Source organism: Protopterus annectens, chromosome 11.part0, assembly GCF_019279795.1.
Source record: "Protopterus annectens isolate FY-2018-M chromosome 11.part0, PAN1.0, whole genome shotgun sequence".
Lineage (NCBI taxonomy): Eukaryota > Metazoa > Chordata > Ceratodontiformes > Protopteridae > Protopterus > Protopterus annectens.
The window spans coordinates 65,730,287-65,745,663 of NC_056745.1; the positions used below are offsets into that span (position 1 = coordinate 65,730,287).

General features: G+C 46.3%; 1 protein-coding gene across 1 annotated transcript in view; it reads right to left on the bottom strand.

Annotated features, from left to right (window-relative positions):
• The window catches only part of GXYLT1 (glucoside xylosyltransferase 1), a 790,439-nt gene that overhangs the window by 1,397 nt on the left and 773,665 nt on the right, over positions 1 to 15,377 (bottom strand). The window lies entirely within an intron of this gene.

Sequence of the window (15,377 nt, forward strand, 5' to 3'; positions counted from 1 at the left end):
AACAGTGTGGTTGCCCATAAAATGATTTTATTAGGCCAGCAGTACAAATGTGTAACAGAACTGCTTCAGCAAAGGAAATGCAAAATATTTTTTCATCTGCAGCTGGTTTTAAGAACAGTGACAGCATATACCACTTTCCATAAACATCAAATAACATTATTCTGTATATCATTAAATGGTATGAGGAAATGCATAATGTTATCAAAATATTGAATCTTTGACATTTTTTATCACAATACACAAAGAAAATTATAGCAATTCGGGACCAACCTTTACTACGTATGTCACATAGACTAACTATGAGCAGCCTTTTACTTCTACAATAGCAAACAAAAAATCATGGTGAGATACTCAGTACAGTTATACAAGGCAGCTTATCATAACTGTAGATGTTTGAATGTGGTCACTGTTGAAGTCAAAGTACAGTTGTGTACACTTAACATAAATGTAGATGTTCGAGTGTATTCACTATTGCAGTCATTACATTTGGGTAATCTGCTGGCAGGTTGCTCTCAGTCAGCTTGATTAACAAAGTCTTGGGTCCTGCATCAGTTGCTGTCCCTTCTTCCATGACGTCAGGTAGTCAGGGGTATAAAACATGCAGCCGATGCCATTACATCAGTTTTTCTTGCCCCAGATGTCAGGTGCCCCCTAACGCGGAGCAAATAAACATTAAAACACAAAGGTATACCTCCATCAAAAAACAAATATACCAAAAAGGCTTTTAAGCATAGTAAAGGAAAGTAGAGGTATAGCCAGAAAAAGTTAGGGGGCTGGAGGGAGGGTAACCAGGATTGCAACAGTGAATACACTCGAACATCTACATTTATGGTAAGTGTACACAACTGTACTATGTTCTTCGTGTTCCACTGTTGCAGTCATTACATTTGGGTAGACTCCTGAAGCTATGGTTGGGGAGGAGTTTATATAGCATTAGGGCCAGCTACAAGGCCCTGCAAGACAGCAGTGGCAAAGCCAGCTCTGGATTTAGAGAAAATTGGTAAATGATCATGCTTGGTGAAAGTATGTACAGAGCTCCGGGTAAGCAGCTTCTAGGATGTCCCTAGTAGGAACACCTCTGAGAAAGGCTGCAGAAGTAGATGCAGACCTGGTGGAGGGAGATCTGATCCCCTGGGGGTTAGGTTTTCCATGGTGCTTATAGGAGAAATTAATGCAATGGCTTATCCATTTAGAGATGGTTTATTTTAAAATAGCCTTCCCCTCAGCCCCTGCAGCAAATGCTACCAGCAGTTGTTCAGATTTTCTTCGAGGTTTAGTCCTCTCCAAGTAGAATCTAAGCTGTCTGTGCACATCCAAGGAATGCAGAATCCGTTCCCCTTTGTTCTGTGGATTGGGAAAGAAGGCTGTCAAATGAATGGACTGATTAAGAGCCACCTTGGACATGATGGATGGGGTCCTGAGTGATACCATGTCTGCATGAAAGATGATGAAAGGCTCCGCTGCCATAAGGGCCTGATATCCTTCTAGCTGAAGTGATTGCTAAAAGGAAGGCTGTTTTCCAAGAAAGAAATTTTAAGTCTGTAGTAGCAGCTGGCTCGAAAGCAGGCAGAGTGAGTTTCTCCAGAACAAAGAAAAGGTCCCAGGGCAGGGGTTGGAGCTCTCCTAGGTGGTCTTAAGTTTTTTGCTCCTCTGAGATACTGCTTGAGCACAGGATGAGGGAGGTTCTGTGTTATAATGAACTGAAATAGCTAAGGCGTGGATTTTAATGGAGGAAAAAGACAGGCGCTTAATGAAGCATCTCAGTTAAGCATTGCAAAATCTGAGGTAAATTGGGCGCTGCTGTGCTCATCCCTTGAGATTGGTTCCAGGTACAGAATCTTTTCTATTTGTCAGCATAAGACTTTCTAGTACTAGGTCTCCTTGCCTCCAAGATGACATCCACCACAGGTTTGCTGAGGGATAAGGGTGAATTTAAGTGATTAGCCAGGCTGCAAGGTTCAATGTTGGGAGCTGAGGGTGCAGAATTTTGTTCTCCTGCTGAGACAGCAGGGAAGGGGTCTGAGGCAGGTGCCATGGAGATAACTGCAACACACTGCGCAGTAGGGGGTACCAGTGTTGACGCAGCCAGTCTGGAGCAATCAAAATCCTTGGTTTGTCCCGTTTGACTTTTAGTAGAACTTTGGAGAGCAGAGGCAGCGGGGGGGAGGCCGCCAACTGATAGGTTTTTCCAGCTGAAGGACAGAGCATCCACTTTCCAGGCGTGTTTGTGGGGAGTCCTTGTGCAAAACTTGTCCAACTGGTAGTTCTGGGGGGAGACAAATAGATCTATGTCTGGGCTCCCCCATTCGCTTGTCAACATTTTGAAAATCCTTGGCTCCAGTTTCCACTCGTGTGGGTCCATGAGGTTTCTGCTTAGTCCGTCTGCCAGTGTATTCAATTTTCCTGGCAGGAATTGAGCTTGTAGGTGCACTTGGTAGCTCAAGGCTGTGTTCCACACAGCCATGGCTAGTCTGCAGCGGGGGTAGGAATGTGTACCCCACCCCCTGCTTGTTTATGTACCACATAACCGTGGTGTTGTCCGTCTACCATTAGTTGTCCTGGAAGAATGTAGTCCTTGAAGGCTGCCAGAGCATTCTGTACAGCTAACATTTCTTTTTGATTGATATGTAGGTGCATTTGATTTGGGTTCCATTTGCCCTGAATGCACTTCCCTGCCAGGTGAGCCCCCCATGCATAGTCTGATGCATCTGTAGTTAGGGTTTGGGTGGCAGGGGGTAATGTGAACAGTAGTCCCTTGTTTTGGTGGAAGGCCTCTGCTCACCAGAGAAACTCCAGGTGTAGGCAAGGTATGATAGGAATAATTATTTCCAGGCTGGGATAATGTTGACTCCATAGACTTTTTAGATACCACTGTAGTTTCCTCATATGCAGTTTTGCATATGGAATTAGCAGAATGCAAAAGGCCAAGAACCCCAAGGCTTGCAGTATTTGTCTTGCAGATAGCAGGGATTTTGTGGCCACTTGTTTGAAGTAGGTTATCAAATGAATTTGCTTTTCTGGCATGAGGAAAGCCATCTGGGCAGTTGTATTCAAGCTTGGACGCAGGAATGTAATTTGTTGACAGGGTACCAGTTGTGATTTCTTTTCGTTTATGGTGTACCCCAAACAAGTTAGAACCCTTTTTACAAATGCCAGATGATTTAAAAGTATGCCCTGGTTTTCTGCCTGAATTAGACAATCGTCCAGGTATGGATATATCTGAATATTTCTTTGCCTGCAAAATGCAATAACTGGAGCCAGACACTTTGTGAATAGCCTGGGCACAGTAGACAAGCCAAAGGGCAGTGCAGAGAACTGATAATGCGAGTAGCCTGCTTTGAAGTGTAGGTATCTTCTGCAGGTATGCTTCTTTTAAATCTAGTGTTGCCAACCAGGAAACCTTTGCCTATCATAGGAAGTAATTGGTGAAGAGTCAGCATCTTGAATTTTGGAATCTCCAGAAAGGTGTTTAGAGTAGACAGGTCCAGGATTGGACGCAATGATTTGTCTTTTATGGGTACCAGAAAAAGCCTGGAGTAGAAACCTTGTCCCTTTTTCTCTTCTGGTACCAGATGAATAGCCCCCATGCTTAAGAGGGAAAGTACTTGTTTTTGAGCCTCTGCCCACGGATTTGGGGGCAGGTCCGGCCACCCGTTTGGTGTTGGCAACGTGTGGAAGTGAAATCTGTATCCCTGGGACACTATATTTAAAACCCATTTGTCCTGGGTTATGAGTTCCCAGTTCTTTGCATGAAGAGCAACCCCCCCCAAAGGGGTGGTCAAAAGATAAGTGCTTGGGAATTGTAAAAGGAAGTCATTGAGACTCTGTTTACCATAGAGGGGTGTCTTGTTATTTCCAGATTTGGAAGTGGAGGCCCTCCACTGCTTAGTTCTGAGAGTTCCCTGGGACTGAAACCTGGGGGTTTTGCTGTGTCTGGGTTTGGCTTGAAAGGACCTGGAAGGGACTGGAAAGGACCAATTCTTAGTAGGCCAGTGCCTACTAAATCTTGGAGGTTGCACTTGTAAGAAACCTTTAACAGTTTGCATAGATTTAGCTTTATCTTCCATCTTTTTAAGAACTTCTTCAGCCTTGTTGCCAAACAGGCGGTCCTGATTAAAAGGAGCATCCAACAATTTAGCTTTAACATGATCAGGCAAAGATTGTTCCTTAAGCCAAGCATGCCTTCTGAGCACAGACCTAGTAACAGCAGCCCTGCAAGAGGCCTCTAATGAATCAAAACCACATTGCAAAGTGTGTTTTCCAACTTGTTCAGCAGAATGCATTAAATCCTGTAATTCTTTACTTTCCACACAGTCAGGAATCAACATAATTTTCTGTTTAAGCAGTCCAATAACATGTTGCTGATACGTTAGCATATGAAACTGGCAGTTTAAAGCCCTAATGACCAAGGTTGCAGAAGTGTAAACCTTCTTACCCCATCTATCCAGCACCCTGGAGTCTCTATCAGAAGGGGTAGGATTTTAGCAGTAAAAGCCTTAATGCCCTTGGGCCCCTGTGAAATGGTCTCTGGATCTACAATAGGATTTTTAAAAAGGAACTTGTGGGACTCAGAGACCCTGTAGTATCTGTCAGGTTTTCTGGGAGCAGGAGGCAGGGAATCAGGGGCCAAACTAGATTCCAAAAAAGCATCAACAATGTCTAGTAAAGGAGGTATAGCCAAAGGCCTATGCTGAGGTAGGAGAAGGAAATCCCTAAGCCTCTTTTTTGAATCAGAAAAATCCTGGCTTTCCCAGTGGAAATGCTCCCTTAGAGTACATAAGGTTTCCCCCAAAAGAAAAATCCTCAGGAGGGGAAGCAGAGGGAATGGAGTCCTCTGCATCAGAATCTTCATAAGTAGGATAAGGGCAAATCCAGATCATCAGAAGAATCAGAAAAAACAGAATCCTGATCAGGAGATTCATAATCAACTTCAGTCCTAGGCCTCTTAGAAGGGGGGGGGGGGGGTTGGCTACCCCTGATTAGAGTTATTAGATCTTCAGCCATTCTCATTTGTTTTTTAGGCATAGAGGCCTGAGCATGTGGCCTGGGCGTCGTTTTTTTAGGCATGGATCGAGATATAGGCCTAAGTAAAGAAGGAGGCGTCTGTTTAATATGCAAGTCCATAGGCCTGAATACACCCTCAGAAGCCGGTGCTTGCACAGCGGCTCCAGACCCATCCAAGGTAGAGACATCCACGGGTTCCCACAGTTAAAGCATCTCGCGGCATACCGGACTCCGAATGGGTCTCAGTAGAGGCCTGCAAATCAGAAGTAGCGAGTATCAGGGGCTGTGAAAGCACCTCACTGAGTACCGGCGAACTGGCGACTAGCTTAGGAGAAGCATCGTCGGCAGTTTTGGACCTCGGCAGCCTGTCTCTGTCTTTACCTTTGCGTTTTTTCAGAATCCCGGTAGTCGGATGGCTAACCGACGACATTTCTGGATAATTAAACCGAGAACCAAAATATTTAGAGGCGAAAATATACCGACGGATAGTGTGCTGATTAAATAAAGCACAAAACCGACAGCAAGGTACGTCGTGGTCAAGGCCTACGCAAGGAATACAGTACGAATTAAAATCTTTACCAGATATTTGCTTTCCACAAGTAATGCAATTAACTTTTACTGACATCGGTAAGGAGCAAGAAAAAGTTTCCCCAACGGGGTACTTAGCTTTAGTTGAAGACTTCAGTTCTGGAACCCGAAAACGAAAATTTCAGGAGTCGGCCGACCAGCACTTGCGAACTGTTTCTGCTTCGGGCACCACACGGCAAGAAAGACTGACGTAATGGCGTCGGCTGCATGTTTTATACCCCTGACGACCTGATGTCATGGAAGAAGGGACAGCAACCGACGCAGGACCCAAGACTTTGTTAATCAGGCCGACTGAGGGCTACCTGCAAGCAGATAACCCAAATGTAATGACTGCAACAGTGAAACACAAAGAACATCCATGTTATTCTAGCAAGTTTATAAGAGCAATATTTACAATCCATCACTCAATTGCTCTCAGTGTATGTGTGTTGTGCTGCAGAGTGGCCAGTATTTTTCAAAGCTACAGGGAGCCACTGTAGAGGGGTGGAAGAGCCGCATGCGGCTCCAGAGCCACAGGTTGCAGACCCCTGCACTAGAGTGTAGCAGATGGCCCTGATCAGAAGGCGTTTGGTGGTGGTGAGCAGAGGAGCCAGTCATCTAAATACGGAAACACCTGGAATCCCTATAGTCTCAGATGAGTTGCGACCACTGCTAGGCATTTCATGAACACACTGGGGGCCGTCGAGAGACCGAATGACAGGGCTCTGAATTGGTAGTGATTGGCTCCCAGCCGGAAGGGAAGGAGACCTCTGGAGCGCTTGTCCATTTTGATGTGGTAATACACATCCCGGAAGTCTAACTAGCACATCCACGCACCCTCCCGTAGAAAGGGGAGGATGGACTGAAAGGTGACCATGCGGAACTTGGTCTGAACCACTGATTTGTTTAGCTGGCTGAGATCCAAAATCGGCCTCCAGTCCCCCGGTCTTCTTTAGCACTAAAGAATGTTGAGTAAAACCCTGATCCGCACTGGTCTGGGGGGAATAGGTTGGATGACCCGTTTTTGACATAGCTTTCGTATTTCAGAAGCTGCCTCCTCCCTTTGACTGGATGGAACATCGGGAAGGGATTTCGGAGGCCTTGGATAAGAGATTAGGGGAATGTGATAGCCTCTGGAAATTATTCGCTGCACCCACTGATCGTTTGTGAGAGAGCGCCAGGCAGTTTGGTGCAGAGAGAAACGCGCCCCGACTGCTTCCAGAGAAAAGCAATCGGGCAGCACTTCAGGAGCGCTGATACGGTCTTCCCAAGAAAGAATCTCTGGAGTCCTGATTTCAGGGACCCCCTCTGCCCCTAAAGGGGCATCTTCCATTATTGGAACCCCCTCTGCCTCTAAGGGAGTTCTCACCACGTGCCTCATGGAAAGGACCTTGAGACTTTTTGTGCCACTTATTTCCATTCCACTGGTTCCTGGAGAAGGAGTGTTGAGGTTTGGAAAAACACAGACCCACAGCAGACAAGGTCTTCTCATCCTGCTCGCACCTGGCTAACGTATACTTGACCTTAGCACCAAACAAAGCTGATGGTTCAATAGAGGCGTTTAAAAAGGAAGACTTGAAGGAGTCCGCGAGGTCACAAAGTGCATCCAGGCGTGGCGTCTCATAACTATGCCTGCACCCGCAGCTCTAGCTGCTCCTTCGGTTGCATGGGACAGCAACCTCATGGATGAACTGGAGACTGACTCGAGGCTGGCAAGTTGGGAAGCAACTTTATCACGTGCCCCATCCGAAACTTGACCCGCGAGGGTTCCAGAGAGCTCGGTGATGAGATCTCTCTGGAGCCTAGTAAAATGTGACAAAAAGTTCAGAGACCTGACAGCAAAGGTTGCTGACACAACAACTCGCTTCTCCCTAACCTGTCCACCACCCGGGACTCCCTGTTGGGCAGGTGGACAGCAGGACTTTCCTCCGCAAGGTTCTTTTTCATGGCCACTGCTACCACCATAGCCTCTACTGGCAAACCTCTAGACCAATGGAGTGGATCCTCTGGAGGGGAGAGCATCTTCTCTGATGATCTGGGGATGGTCTCAACAGTGTCGGGATTCTTCCATGCCCGCTGCACAATGAGCTTGACCAACTCGACAGGGGGGGTGTCACCCAAGAAGTAGAGCGCCAAGAGCGGAAGGCCTGCAGGAATACAGATTCCTCCAAGGAAGGATTGGAGGTCTTCCAGTCACTCCTCTGCTTCAAGATTTCCAGGATGTCTCCAAATGAGACAGTCAGGGGGTGACTGTGGGGACCCTTCACCATCATCGTGGTCCGCATCTTCCATGAGGGACTACTCTGGGGAGTCCATGCGTTTCCTCTTAAATGCTAGTTTCTGAGGGTTCTTCAGTGGGAGCATCCGAAGACGACTCAGAAAGGGAAATACCCTGAACAGGGGTTTCCTGGGCCTTGCACTCTCAGAGTCCTAGGACTGCAAGAAGAGCAGTGTTTAAACCCCCGTAGTCCCTTTCTTTTCCGACATAACAGAAGAAGCAGACATGCTAAAGTAGAAGAAAGTTAGAGAGGAAAATACCAACAATGGTATTGGGAATACCACAAGGATAAAAGGGTCAATACCAACAATGGTATGAAAAAGAAATACCTGTGGGTATAGCTGAGTGAGTAATTAGAGAATAGATAAACTGACAGCAAAGAACTCACAAATACTGATAAAAATTTGAAAAATATAACACTTAGCTGGAGAGCTCGGTGAAATGCTGCTATATGGCTGTGGAGCAAACGAGATCTGAGGTAACTGAGTGAAGGGCATTGTGGGTGGCAGCTTAGCTCGAGAGATTTTGGTGCACGCAAGCTTGGTATAAGACAGACTCGGTTTTGAGGGCTCAGAACCAAACCCATCAGTGAGAATAGGAAGAAGATTAACAACTTCAGATTATAGCTTATCGAAGAATAGATATGGTACTGGAGGGGACTACTGATTGATCAGAAAAACCTACAGGTACTTAAAGGTGGATAAACCAAGAATACCAACAATATTTGGGGATACCCAAAACTCATAAAAATGCGATGAATCCACCTTTAAGACCTACTGTAGCAGCTGAAGGGTCCAAAACACTACCTGTAGCTAAATATATTGATTCCAAACTAAAAGCTCTATGGCTACGGAGAAGAAATATTTTAAGGGACTCTTGGGACTTCCTTAGATCTATAAAACAGGATTTATATAAAGAAGGCATGAGTTTCCTTACTGTAGATGTTGTAGATTTATTTTCAAGTATTCCACATGATGAAGGATTAATGTTGTTAGAAGAAATAATCTTTGAAAGCAACAGTCTGACACACAATGAATGTACAATCATTTTGCAATTAATGAATTTAATTTTGAAGTACAATTTTATTTATTTTAAGGGGGAATACTTTCAAACAAAGGGTGTAGCTATGGGCGCAGCATGTGCACCGACATACACAAATTTAGTTTTGGCAAAATGTGAAGAGAGGCAGGTATTAAAGTCAAAATATAACCAAAAGTGGATTTTTTTTTTTTTTTTTTTACAAAAGATTCTTTGATAATATTTGTATTTTTTGGGTAGGGCCAAAGGAAGAAATACCGGCTTTTATTGATTTTTTTAAATAGTACCAATTTCTTGAAATGTACACAATGTGAGTCAGGAAAAAGTCCAATATTTGGATGTGGAGATCTATAATGGGATAATAAGTTCAACTCTAAAGTGTACAGAAAAAGTACTTATTCAAACTCTTACTTAGACTATGACAGTGCTCATCCCATACACTATAAAAAAGGAATATAGTTAAGAGACGATATATTAGGTCTTCCAGAATGGCATCCAACAATGAAGATTAAGCAAAGGAAACTAAAATTTTAAATCAACTGTTCAAGGCAAGGACGTACCCAGATTGGTTGGTTGAGCAAGTTGAAAAAAAGGTCATTGAAGGAAGGGTAATGAAATTCAAACCCATTCTGGGTACTGATGAAGTACAGTACAGTACATGACAAAAAAGATGCATATTGTTTATTCTTTGGTTTAGAAAGGGTGAAGCTAGATGGAAGGGGTGGCTTGCGGGAGGAAAAAATCGAATATAGGGAGCTATGGTGGAAAGTCACCCTGCAGGCTAATAAATGTCCAGGGTTAAATGATCACATTTTCATAGCCCCCCCTTCTCAAGCTTAGAGCAGCAAAGCTGTAAGATGCATTTTTAGTATTGTGACATTTTGAAACTGTGGTTAAAAGTGTGATTTGGAATTTTAAACTTAATTTATGTTTATTTTAAATTGCAAATGAACATTTTATACTTGATTGTTTTAAACATTACCTGGATTTTAAAAGTTCCCTTTTTTAGCAAGCTAAATGTTATGTGATGTAGAAATGCATTTGTATGTATGGCCAGGAGATGGCAAAAGTGATAAAGGGAAAATCTCTCTAATGAAACAATGGACATTTCAGTCTTCATTATTATAACATTTTTATTTATTTTTTAACCCAAGAATATGTATAAACAGAAACTGATCAAAAGACGTGTTATTTTAGCTGGATTTTTATTGCTATATGGAAGCTGATTTATTGATGTACGTTCTTAGTAAAGAAAGTGTAGTTATATGATAAAGTTTTTTAAGGTTGGTTTTTAAACAAACAGTTTTAGTGAAAAGCTTTGTGATAGGTTCTTAGGATCTATATAAATACACACATCTGATCGTTTAGCCCACATCTGATGAAGTACTGTAAAAGAAAACGTAATTTGGAATGTTAATGTTTTGCATTGGTTGCTATTAAACATGTTGAATTTGGACTGTCTTGAGCTTTATTGTTATGCCTTCCAGGGTCTACCTTTGGATTTATTACTTCATTTGGTCTTCAACCTGTTTGAAAGAGTCCCCAGCTACTAAACTCCTGGGAGGCCATCATGGAAGGATATTCTGGAGCACCACGGAACCAAAAGATGCTCTCCTTCTGGAAGTCAAATCCAATTTGCAATGAGAAATAAATGTATGAGATGAGGACCAAGTAGCTGCAGAACAAATGTAATCCAAAGACACTAGACCAAAAGGCCACAGACGTAGCCATGGACCTAGTGGAATGAGTTTTTACCTGACCTGGAGGAGACATGCCTCTGTCCTTATAGACCTGCAGGATGCATGAAGAAATCCATCTAGCTATAGTGACCTTGGAGACTGTTTCCTTCTATAAACCTTTTTTGGGGAAACCTAACAATTGATAAGATTTACCAAAAATTTTTGTCCTGTGTAAATAGAATCGTAACTGTCTATGAACATCCAACATGTGGAGTTTGTATTCCATCTTGTTCATAAAATTAGGAAAAAAACGCAGGCAAACTTGATAGTCTGATTGATATTAACTGGTGATGCCACCTTAGGAAGAAAGGATGGATTGGTTCGAAGGGAAATTCTGTCTTTGTGAAAAATCATGTACAGAATTTTGATGGACAAGGCCTGTAATTCTGAAACCTTTCTTGCAGAGAAAAAGCCACCAGAAAAGCTGTTTTCCAAGATAAAAATTTCAGATCTGCAGTTAAGGCAGGCTCGAAAGGCAGAGTGACCAAAGCTTGAAGAACTATAGTAAGGTCCCACGGGGGGAACAGGATCTTTGACCGGGGGGGGCATAACAAAAAAGTGCCTTTGATAAAGGCTTTACACAGTCTGGAAGAGGCTAAGGAGGCAGAATTCTCGCCCACATGAAAATGAGAAATGGCAGCTAACTGAACTTTGACAGTAAAAGAACTAGCTCTGTGCTGGAAAATATCACCTAGAAAATCAAGAATGGCAGAAATAGGAGCCATGAAAAGGTCTAAACTCCTTTGAGAGGCCCAAAAAGAAAAATATTTCCACTTGCTGTGATAAACCTTCCTGGTCGAAGACTTATGAGCAGCTACCAGAACAGATCTGACTGAGGAGGATAGTCTGGGAGTCCTAACAATCACGGGAACTGGAGCAGCCAAGTTGTGAGCTTCAAGCTGTCCAGACTCGGATGAGGCACCCCCGAAGTGTGTGAAATTAAATCCTGAATGGGATCTGGGATCCAAGGTGGAGCCAGAAGGTGAGACCAAAGGAAGGGAAACCATACCTAGCGAGGCCAGAATGGGGCAATGAGGAAACCATACCTAGGGAGGCCAGAATGGGGCAATGAGGATCACTTTGCTCCCCAGTCGACGAGCTTTCTGCAGAAACCTTGGAATGAGAGGTTCAGGTGGGTACATACAGAAGACCAGGAGGCCAAGCATGAATTAGAGCGTCTCTGGGGGACTTCCCTGGCAGGGGGTTCAGAGCAAAAAACTTGCTGCATTTCGTGTTGGAAGGAAATGCGAAGAGATCACAGCAAGGTTGACCCCACTCGCTGAAGATCTCTTCTGCTACTGACAGATTCAGAGACCACTTGTAAGGCATCAGAATGGTCCGACTTAGCCTGTCTGCTTGATTGTTGGACCGTTCCAGAATGTGCGTTGCGATGAGAAAGCGACCGGTGGAGATCGCCCATTCCCACACACTCATGGCTTCGCGACAAAGGGGGTAAGATCTGGTCCCTCCCTATTTCTTGATATACCAGACCACTGACATGTTGTCTGACTGAATAACAATCGTCCCCAGAGGAAGAAAGGCATGAAGGGCCTGCAACGCTAGAAGGACTGCCCTAATCCCTAGGACATTTAAATGCAAGCTGGTCTCTATGGGGGACCACAGGCCTTGGACTGTCCTGCCCGAAAAATGCCCCCCCCCGCCCGAGCTGGGAGGCATCCCCAGTCACTGTGGTTTGGGTCGGGGCTGGAACAAAGGGTTGCCCCTCCAAAATGTCCGGAGGGCTAATCCACCATATGAGGGACGACCGACACACTCGACGGAGATGAATAGGATAAGTCAATGGCAGTTCCAACAGGGACCATTGAACCGCTAGAGTCCACTGTAGAATCCTCATGTGCAACCGAACACATGGGAGAAGAGTTATGGTTGCCGCCATCGAGCCTAGGGGCCTCAATGCCTATTCCGCCGGTGGAAGATGAGAACGGTAGATCAGGGAGACATGCATCCTCAGGTTTTGAGCTCTTTTCGAGGTCAGAAATATTTTGCACTGAAGAGCATCTATCCTGGCACCAATACAGTCCATCACCTGTACAGGATACAGGAGAGACTTGGATGTGTTGACTGTGATCCCCAAACGCAGGGGAAGTGTCAGGAAATAATCCCTGGTTTGGGAATGTAGACGCCTGGTGGTAGTAGTGAGCAGCTAATCATCCAGGTACGGATACACCTGAAACCCCCTGAAGCCTCAGGTGAGCCACTACGACCGCCATCACTTTGGTAAACACCCTGGGGGCTGTGGTGAGACCAAAGGGTAGGGCTCGAAATTGGTAATGACGGACTCCTGGCTGGAAGCGGAGGAACCTCCTGCAGCTTCTGTGCATTTTTATGTGCTAGTAAGCATCCTGGAGGTCTAACGAGCACATCCAGTCGCTCTCTTGCAGGTACGGCTTGAGGGAATGTAACGTGACCATCCGGAACTTCTCTTTGGCAACTGACAGGTTCAGGGTAGAGAAGCAGAGAAGTCCTGAATGGACCTGAAGTCCCCCATTTTCTTTGGCACCAAAAAGAACCTGGTGTAGAAGCCCGATCCGGACTGACCTGGGGGGACGATTTTGATGGCTCGTTTTACTAGCAGCTTGGAAATTTCCAGTGCTGCTGCCTCCCTTTGCGTGGGTGGTTCATCCGGGAGGGGTCTGGGAGATATGGGAAAACCTACCAAGGGGATAGAGTATCCTCTGGATATGATTTGAAGCACAACATCGGTCTGTTCTTATGGACTCCCATGCCGCTGGGTGCAAGGACAATCGTCCCCAGACTGCCTCCAGAGTAGTGCAGTTGGGCAACCCCTCAGGGTTGCTGCCCGGGTCTGTCTGAGAAAAGTTCGAGACCCGAAATTCCAGACCCCCTCTGCTTCTGGGCCAGCGTCCATTCTGTCCCCCTCCCTCTGGAGGAAGAAGAGTCCCGAGTATACTGTGACTTCCAGAACCACATCTTCTTTTGCCCTCACTGGTTCCGAGAAAAGGACCTTTGAGGGTTAGAGAAGCGGATCCCAACGGAAGACAGTGTCTTCCCGTCCTTCACACTCTGGACTAATGTCTCCTTGATGGTCTTACCGAAGAGTGTAGAGCCGCCATAAGGGGCATTGGTAAACAACGCCTTGAAGGGTTCGGAGAACTGACATATCCTCAGCCAGGAGTTATGCCTCATGGACATGCCAGACCCAGCTGCCCTAGCCACTCCGTCCATAGCATGGGAGAGGAGTCGCATGGATGTGTTAGATACCACTTTTGAAGTGGCAGTCCTTGCGGAGAATGAAGCCTTGTCCTCCTGTGACATGGACTTGGGGGGGAGGGGGGGGGCTCTTCCAGCTCCTTTAGTAGATCACGTTGGAGTCTAGTGACATGGGCCAAATAATTCAGCGCCCTGATCCAAAAGGTAGCTGAAGTGTACACCCGCTTCCCTAGGCGGTCCATCATCCACGACCCTTGGTCAGGAGGGTGGACAGAGGAACTCTCCTGGGGAAGTTCCTTCTTAGTGGCTGCTGCTACCACCATGGCATCCATGGGGGAGCCCTTATTCCAAGATGGCCTATCAATGGGGGGCTCAATATTTTATTGGGTCACTTTGGGATAGGCTCCATGGTGTCCAGTTCCTTCCATGCCCGCGAGGTGACCAAATCCACCAAAGGATCCACTGGAGGGGACACCCAGGAAGTAGACAGGCCCGTGCCGAAAGCCTCCAGGAACACAGACTCATCAGAAGGTTTGGAGGAAGACCATCCTCCCCGCTGGCACAGGATGTCCATGATGTCCCCAAAGGAGCCATCCTCGGGAGGTGACCTTGGGGTACCCTCTCCATCATATAAATCCGCATCCTCTGTGAGGGGACTCGGGGGGGGGGGGCAAGTGCCCCCTCTTGCACGTATGCTTGCGAGGCACATCTCCGGTGGGGCTCTCGCAAGCCATTTGTTCCTCGGGGGAACCATCTGGGGCTCTTCGAGCACAGGCTGTCCCTCTGGTAAGACAATGGTGACCATAGACAAAGCAGAAAGGGTCTGGGGAGGAGTCCCAGGGGGCGGTCAAGGGTCTCGATACAACAGAGAGAACCCTTTCTACCACATCAAACACCAAAAGAGAGCGAACCTCCTGCAAGACCAATAAGGAGGTGGGTCTCCCTGGGTCCGATGCGAGAACAGAAGCCGAGCCCTAGGTGGACAGAGCTCCGAGGGAGGGAACCTGGCCTGACAAAGTCAGAGCCGATGAAAAAGGTTCCATTCCCTCGGATCAGACACCCAAGGTCCGGCACCGAGAGCGACTCGTATCTGAACCGGTCGGATCCAAAATGCTCCAGGCAACTGTCGGCGGTGAGGAAACTGATACCGTTGGTGCCGACCCCCTGACCAGAGCCGACCTCAGATTGAAGGAGGAGAAATGGTTTGAAAGAAAGGATGTGAGGTCCCCCCCCCTCCCAGAGGGAGGGGGGGCTGGAAAACCCCCCATCTGGATCTGTGCATGGATAGTGTGCCTCATCATCTTCTCCAGATCCATATCAGACAAGGAATGGGTTGACCATGAAGAGGTCACAGACTCCGACCTGACAGGTTGGGGCACCGAGGCCAGAGAGGCTGGACATTTCTCCTCTGGCTCCAGGGAGAACCTTGGAGATTGGAGCCGAGGGAGTCACGGGTCCATGGAATCTTACTTGGAGAAGCGAGGTCTGGGGACTTCTTCCTCTTTTCCCTCGTCTTCGACTCTCTCGCCCTTTCTCTACCTCTCTTCTGCTCCGCTACC